At 36.2% G+C, this 8579-nt stretch overlaps 1 pseudogene; it reads right to left on the minus strand.

Annotated features, from left to right (window-relative positions):
- Window positions 1-5275: 5275 nt before the first annotated feature.
- Window positions 5276-8579, minus strand: LOC133191577 (uncharacterized; annotated as a pseudogene).

Genomic DNA, 8579 nt, shown 5'->3' on the forward strand with positions numbered 1-8579 from the left:
TGTCTCGACTTTTTATTTACCGGGTATTTACAGTCTTCACTGTACGATATGTTATTTTCAAACAGTTGATTATAAAGTAATTATAATTAAAAAAAGTGGTGTCATCAATAAAAATGACTAATTTCATGTTTAATTCGACAAGAATCATAGTTAAAACATGATTGTGACGTAAACCTTTTGTTTGTGTTGTCCATTTTATAGCTTAATGTTGAGCTAATTCCCCAAACAATCCATTAATTCACCTGTAAGTGTCCGTTCTTTTTGGAAAACTGACCATTCTTTTTAAGAATGGATATTTTTTTAAAAAAGAATGGACAGTTAAAAGAAACAGAATGGAGAGTTACAGGTAAACTTTGGGATGTGCCTAAGAGGAAACAAACACAAATACATTAAATACGATTTAATTTACATGTAAATAACAAAAAGAACGTAGAGATCTAAGTTAATCCAGAACACAATGTCTGCACAGCATCCGCTCGATTTTACACTTTTAAATTCATGAATAATGCCCATTATTTCAATACTCAAAACTCAATTTTCACAAAACTTGAATTTAAATGACACAATTTCACATTTGATTTAAATTTCGAAAACATCATTCCCTTGAGAAGAATCCATTTTAATGAAGTACGGCTTATACTAAATCCACTACCCAAAAACAGTTTGCACCATGAGCACTACACTGCTTCTATAGAAAATATGTAAAATTGAAACATTTCCAGATTTGATTTGAAATACATTTTCAGGTCGAAGTTTGGCTCGTGGCTAATCCAACACTCAGAACACAATTTGCATCTCACCATTACACTGCTGCAGTCAATATATCCTCAAAAATTGAATTGAAATAAAACATTCCCAGATTTGATTCGAATTTGATTATCTGTCGAAGAAGAAATTCATTTTGTGGTCAAAGTTTGGCTAATATTTCTTTTACTATTCTCTGTTCCCAGGTCCAACAATCACTGATTTTGTGCATCTTTTAGTTCATTGGATTTTGATTCTTTCATATACTCTCTCCATTGGAGGTAAGCACGCATGTCTTTTCAACGCAAACTATAAACTGATTTTGAAGCATCACATCCTTGTATAAATACTAGTATCCCCCCAAATCCACCTGTAACTAACCGTTCTTTAGACAAAAACCTTTTGTTATTTGCATTTGAAAACGCATGGACTATTCAACAAATTGCTCTGCATCGCAGCTTACCTGTGACTGTCCATTCTGTAAACGATGAACTTGTCATTGTATGTGTGCTACCTGTCATATCTGATACCAGTATTGTACATTTTTATTTAATTCTTAGAACAAAGGAAATCATGTTTTAAGTAGGAAAAAGGCCTCAAACTGTCCATTCTGTGAGAAAAAAGAACTAATCTCGGGCTTACGGCCCTCGATTAGTTCTTTCTCTCACAGAATGGACAGTTTGAGGCCTTTCTCCTTTACATAAAATCATGAAAAATAAAAGATCATATTGACATAACTAACCCCCCCCCCCCAAAAAAAAAACAAAACAAAACAAAACTAGCGTCTCTGTAATCGTTGCTTTGAAAGGCATTACATAATTATCCTGTTTGTATTGAGCAATATAAGAATGATTGAATTATCATTGATATAAAGATACAATGATCAGTGACGTCATTAAAAAAGTCTCAACTGTTGTATCTTACAGTGTGTGGAGATGGGAATAAAATTAAACTGATTCTACTGATAAAATCACCGTAATTTTTTAAGGTATAAAAGAAGATGGTGAATTAATTAGTATTAAAATCCACTGATCAATCCTTTGAATCCAGATATGAAATATTTTACAATGAAGATGAATTAATTTGTTGCAGTGAAAATAATGATTGATATATTTAGAATTAACAATTAAGTTTGTTTACAAGGACCAGATAAACTTGTTAGTTTAAGTGTGTTAATGGGTAAAAAACTGTGTGCAAGCTATATGAAATATAATTGAATACAGTATAAAGCGAGATAACTCCTACCAGAACGGCTTATTTGAGGGCCGGATGTTAGTAGTGAATGTTGACTTCATTGTAGTTTCAGGAATATTGTTTTACCTTTTAGTAATAATACTTTTGTTCTTCATTGATTTTCAATTCAATTTCACTTTACGTTATTTTTCCAATAAGAACATTCACAACAAGCTACAATTGTAGATCTATATTTTGTATCTTGTATAATTGTGATAAAAAGATGTGTGTTCTTTCGGAATTCTATGGTCATTATAATAACCTTCTTAGTACTTATGACCTATCAATGGGTCGTATTTTGGCTGACGTATTTCATACCAATTATAAAGCCTTTGTTTTTATACCTAATTTGACTACGGAATCTTCCCGCCACTGGAATTTCCAGTGGTCCGTGTTTTATGCCCTGTTCACGGATTTTTATTGCTAATATATTTTTTTTAAAAATCGATCATTGTTCTTTATCTTCGCCTTTTTTATTATGTGACATAAAACTTTAAAATGATTTGTCTGTTGTGTACATTATGTAACTTACCCCAGGTCAATGAAAGTACAGAATTTGTCCTAATCTTTTTTGGCTTTTAATTCTTTAATTATTAAATTACAGAAAACAATAAAGTGCATAAGAACATTTAAAGCTTTGAAATCATTTTTTAATGCCTGTACAACGCACACGCATAACCTGCCTAAAGCCTTTGTTCAAAACAATATTTGAATTTTTCTTTATTCCAAGTAATTCAGGATTTACGATATTATAAGAGATCTCTTTCCTTTATTTCCAATAGATTTTAAAGGAAAAAATTGAAATGTTACCTACCTTATTCTAAATTACATCAATAATCATACATAAATTACCTGGTAATGTATCTCATCTAAAAAGTGTACACTACCAATCAGCATGTAAACATACTAGCAGGATACAACTACATTGGAATCCAGTTGTCGTGTTTTTAACTGTTCAGATTCGTTCTGTTGACTAGATTTAAGATCGAGACTGATCTGCCATTTGAAACAAATGGCGTGCTTTCGTTTGTTGCAAATGATGACTACTGCTCGTTAACTTCATCGTTTACATATACATATACGAGGGTTGTCAATAAAGTTCGTGGAAATTTACGTTTCTGTCAAAATGAATTGTTCTAGATATACTTATTGTATACTAAAATACTTGTTATGAAAATCCATGTCAGGAGAATTTGTTTTGGTTGTTTAAACTAAATTAATATTTTTGTAAAAATCGCGATCTTTAAAGGTCGCAATTTTGCGCATGGACAAGGGTTAAAATGCAATAAACTTTGAAACAAAGCGTTCCGATTAAAATGATTATTTTCTTCATAAAACAAGTCAAATCTTAATAAAAATTAAATTTATTGCAAATAAAAGGGCTATCGTCAATTTCTCGTATCTTTAGTATCGCTTATAATACAAATAGGTAGTGAAAATATTAAGACACATCCGCAAGAAATATTTTTTCAACAATTGACAGAAAAACTACATGTACGTCGGTCATCCGAACGGAACAGTGTCCAATCATAGATTTTTGTTTTTATGCTCCTGTAATCGAAGTTTCGGGGGCATATCTCTGTCTGTCTATTTGTCTGTTAGATTTCAATACTTTAAAAAAAATTGTTAACTTTTCAATCCCAGTTACATGTAAATTCTTTTGCAGTCTTTGATAATTTTGCAATGAACTCACTCCGTATCTGGATTTAATTACCTGAACGCATTTTATTTAGGGTCAAAGGGCGTGTGAGTGATAGTGAGGCTAATCTGAGGAATAAAGATTCAGTACAATTAACCAGTAGCTCAACATAACGTTATGCTCAGCATGGAATGCTATGTGACGTCACAATCAATTACGAGTTCATTGGTTGTAGAACTAAGTAAAATTACACTGTTATTACACTGTAATAAATTATCTAAGATGTTAGAAAGAATTAACAACACTCTTCTTGTAAAGAAGGGATTTATTAAATCTGGTCGCGGTGAATATTTGGGGTGGCCGCCGGGTCTCTCCCCCCCCCCCCCAACAATGAACAATACAAGTGGCTACCCAAATGGGCTGAATTGTCCACTGGGTATTAAGTTCACGAATGCACAACGCCACGGAAAATGAAATGCAATACAAATATATATACAATGGGCCAATATCCTATCAACAAAGATATCAATATAGATGTACAATATGGGCCAATATCCCATCAAATGTTATAAATTTGAAGTCATAAAGTTGTTAAACGGGAAAATCCCATTAACATTAGATATCAACTGAATGTGCAACACACAATTATTCAAATATATGTTGAAATGTATAAGATACAATAAATAGCGCCACAAAATTGACACATCCATTTGAGATGGGTTTCGACGATAACTCCACATGCATGCAAGTGCATCCGCCACCAATGAGTGCTCCACATATTGGTGACGGCTTCGCCAACCCACCTCAAACTGTCACCGCTGACCAGCGCCTTCACAGTAAAATGAATATGGCTCCCTATTGAGTATTTTTATGACAACCTAATAAGCATTCTATTGCTCCTTGTATATTGTTCATATTGTTCAGAAACAAATCGTTTCCTACCTGTGATAAGTGGACCCCATCCCCACCAAAAAGCTGGACAAGATTGCTGTTAAGTTGTGGGTGTTTAATAAATGATCCTCAAATTTAGCTACTGTTCTAATTGCCACCCAGTCTAATCTTGTTCTGGCTTTATTCATTGAACGTACGTTTGAAGAAAAGCGCCATGTTCTCCTCGGGAGGGTATAAGAACATACAAGCTTAGCAATGGGAAATAAAACTTTACATTCAGACAGTATGTGTTTAATTAAACGTAGCAGGCGCCTTAAATGTGTTGAACCTATATTGTTGGTCCCGCAATGAATGATGATAATTCCCGGTGAGTTTCGAAAGTTCTTTAAATACTTGAGCTTTGGCAGGAGATCCAGAAGTTTCATGCCGCTGTAACCCTACCACCAAATGTTTGCTTGTGGTAAGGAGAGGTTCATTCCACCCCTCCTACAGGTGACAGCGACTGCAGCCCACTTGATGATGGAAGATCCAAGAATCCACATGCATGAACTGGATCTGAAACCACTTGATTTGTGTCAGCATTGTGTCAATAACCATCTGAATACCTACTGTAGAATCTTAACTCAATCCAAGGTAAAATATTAAAGACAATTAATCAGCCAAGTGACATGCAGATGGTGTACAGGGAACCTAACTGGTAAGCCTTACCTGATGTAAGATTTATAAGCTTGCGAGCGCCAACGGCCTGAAACCTGTTTAACCTCTTCCGCTATACTATGTTGGGCTAACATTGTTGCAGCCCCTATTCTGAAGGAATGGGACTTATAAAGCTTACTATCCATACCCAATATGTTTAAAGCTTTTGATAATACTGCAGAAAACTGGTAACGAGTTAATGTTTGGGCCAGAGTAATGACAGAACAGCGGGCCTGGGACGCTTGGACGTACCTGTAGATATTTAGTCATTTTTTAACTAAACAGGATAATTGTTTAGTAGCATTAATGGCCAGTATTGTCCCCAGCCCATATTGGTCAGTTTTTGAATACCTAATGAGCAAATGAATTATTGATTTCTGAATAGCAAGATGCTGGACTTGAATAATTTTATTGCGTGAATTTCCTTTAGAAAGAGTAAATTCCCCTACTCTTAACAAGGCGTGGAAAGCCAGTGCAAAGGCAGCTGCAAATAAATCTGTTTCATAGGAATCATGACATACTAAATGTAGCTTTTCTAGAATTTGATTTAAAATGTCTAAAGTAATGGGCATACTGGTGTCTCATTCACAGTTTGCCCTTTTAAAACCTTCCAAGAGTTTACCCACCAAGAAATGCTTGGTGGGGTCACTACCCCCCAACAGTTTACACTGAAAGGCAATTGCAGAAACATATAAGCCCTTGCTGTAGCTTGCTTACATCCATTAACTGATAAATATGCTATAAACATGAAGATATGTTGACATGGTGGTGGCCACAAAGTACACAATTCTTGTGCTAATCTAAATTGATTAAAAGCTTGCAAACCCACTGAATAAGATTGGACCGTGTTACTTGCTTATGATGACATGAAGAGGCGGTTTATTTCATCTGTGAAAGCACACTGTGGAAGGAAGCTGGAATTGTCCGAGGTTGTTGTTCCGCTGTTGGGGCTAGCTCCCTGAATCTGCGCCACTGTTGACGAGATATTGCATCAGCTATAACATTATGTTTGTCAGGGATGTGTTGAGCCTTAAACTGTATGTTGTTTTTTTTTAAGGTGAAAAGCATCAGTAGTCTAATAAGGGACATGACTCTATCAGATGATGAAGATTGTTTATTGATTATGTGAACAAGAGCTAGGTTATCAATGTTTGAAATTATTTTCTCATTTTGAAGAGCTTCAGCCCAGATTGTAAAAGCCAAGACAATTGGTACCAATTCCAAAAAAGTTATGTCTGTGAGAATTGGTGTGCCAGCCCAACAAGTTGGCCACTGAATGTAAGCCCATTGTCCCCTGAAGTAGGAACCACAACCTAACGAGGCAGCCCCTGAACTATCAGTGAAAAGCTGGAGGGTGTCTTGCGAACTCCATTCAGTATCAGGGAAATAAACTACGCCATTGAAGTTGTTTAAAAATTCTAACCACATCTGCATGTCTAGTTTCATTGGTTTGGTGATAGAAACATGGTGATAAGGTTTGTACTTGCCCATCATAGCATTATAGAACCGCCTATTAAAAGCTCGACTACCTGGAATAGCCTTAGCAAAAAAAATTCAGTTTTCCTACTATGCTCTGAAGAGATGCTATGGTAATTGTTCTTTTTTTCAATAGTATGTTCTAGTATTTGTGAAATTTCGTGGACTTTAACTTTAACGGATGGAATTCGGATTTGCATTTTAACTGTATCTATTTCCAAACCCAAGAATACTAGGCATGTAATGGACCCCTGTGCTTTGTCTAAATTAAGGGGAATGCCCATTTCTGCACACAGACTTTGGAATGTATTTAGCAAGATTTGGCAGTGACTAGTGTCTACCCTTCCAGCAAAAATAAAGTCATCAAAATAGTGATGTACCATATTCAATCCCGATTGTTTCCTAATCAGCCATTCCAGGAATGTTGAAAATGTTTCAAACATTTTACAAGATATTGAGCAACCAAATGGCAACATTTTGTCAATATAATAAGCTCCCCTAAAGAAAAGACCCAATAATTCATAATCCCCGGGATACACGGGTATTAGACGAAATGCGATTTTAATGTCTTCTTTTGCTAATAGGGCCATTCTTCCCAACTTGCTAATTGACCCTCACGTACTTACTTAAGTATCTTATCCTCTAAAATGTCCCCATGTTCATTAGCTGACACCAAGTTATTTAAAAAAATGAGAGTTCTGGGCCCTCTGTATAACAACTTAAAACCCTGTGTTAAACCAGTATCTAGCATTTTTGCGGATTTCTTATCCGGATATTCATAGAGACATTCTGAAAGTGAATTAGCTATAATTGGGGTACTTCCCAGGGACCAAAGTTGTTTGTTGTTGTTTACCATATCTATTGGACTTTGTTGGGAAAGCAGTATTTGGCTGTTGGGTTTGACCTTGTCTATTTTAGGAGAAACGAAATGGCTGAAATGAATTGTCATGCGTTGTTGTTGAACTTGCAAGGCAGGTGTTGGATGGGTGGATGTTGTTACATTTCAAGCATCTATGAAGATAGGGACAATTTAGCCTATGACATGAGCCTCTGTAGTTATAGTTGAAACATTTGAGAATTTTACCCCCTCTTGAGTTCTGAATTTGAGGTGTGGTGGGTGTCATGTAAAGCATCCAGAGCTCTGCATCAACCACACCCCAATCCTGAGTTGTATTGATCGATGCCCTTAGACGGTATTGCTCATCATAAGTGAGCCAGCCCTGTGATCTCTGTGCATCTACCCTAACGTCATGCATATACTTAAGGAATTGCTGAACTTTCTCGGGGTGAGCAGCAGTATAAACGCTCATATAAGTAATAAAGGCGTCAGTCCAGCGATCAATTGTTTGAATATTATATATTTGTTTGGGTTGTGCAATTAATTGCCCGTTGGGGTCTATTGCTAGGGTGAAGGAAACCTGAGTTTTATTTGGGTCCCTTACCAGTAATGACCCCAAATTAACAAATTTGCCTGATATTTTTTTTTGCCTGATACTGGCCTCAACATAATAGCCCAGTGAAAACTGTGTGGACCCAACTGACCTAGGCAGGGGTGCTTCAAATGAATTAATACAAGATAAATTCAACAATGATGGGATTGAATTACCTGCAGTATCAGTCTTACTCGTCACAGTTGATGCTGTGGAGGTAAAAAGCGGTATAGTTGGTACCGCTGAAAAATTCGAGTCCTCAACTTGGGGTGCTATCTGAGTAGGCTGTACTGGTTGGGGCTGAGTCACCACTTGCACGTGGTCTGTAATGGCTGGGATCCCGTGGATGATGCTGCTTGCATCTCTTCACTTTGAGTGGTGGACTGTCTACGCTCAGTGCTGTGGGATTTCTTGGCTCTCGGCCTTGGAGTCCGCTTAACAGCGACAGCCTTTGACTTGACCTTCGGCAT

The sequence above is a fragment of the Saccostrea echinata genome, unplaced genomic scaffold (genome assembly GCF_033153115.1).
Source record: "Saccostrea echinata isolate AGI-Se365-2 ecotype Australia unplaced genomic scaffold, CSIRO_AGI_Sech_v1 ptg000023l, whole genome shotgun sequence".
In the NCBI taxonomy this organism is placed as follows: Eukaryota; Metazoa; Mollusca; class Bivalvia; order Ostreida; family Ostreidae; genus Saccostrea; species Saccostrea echinata.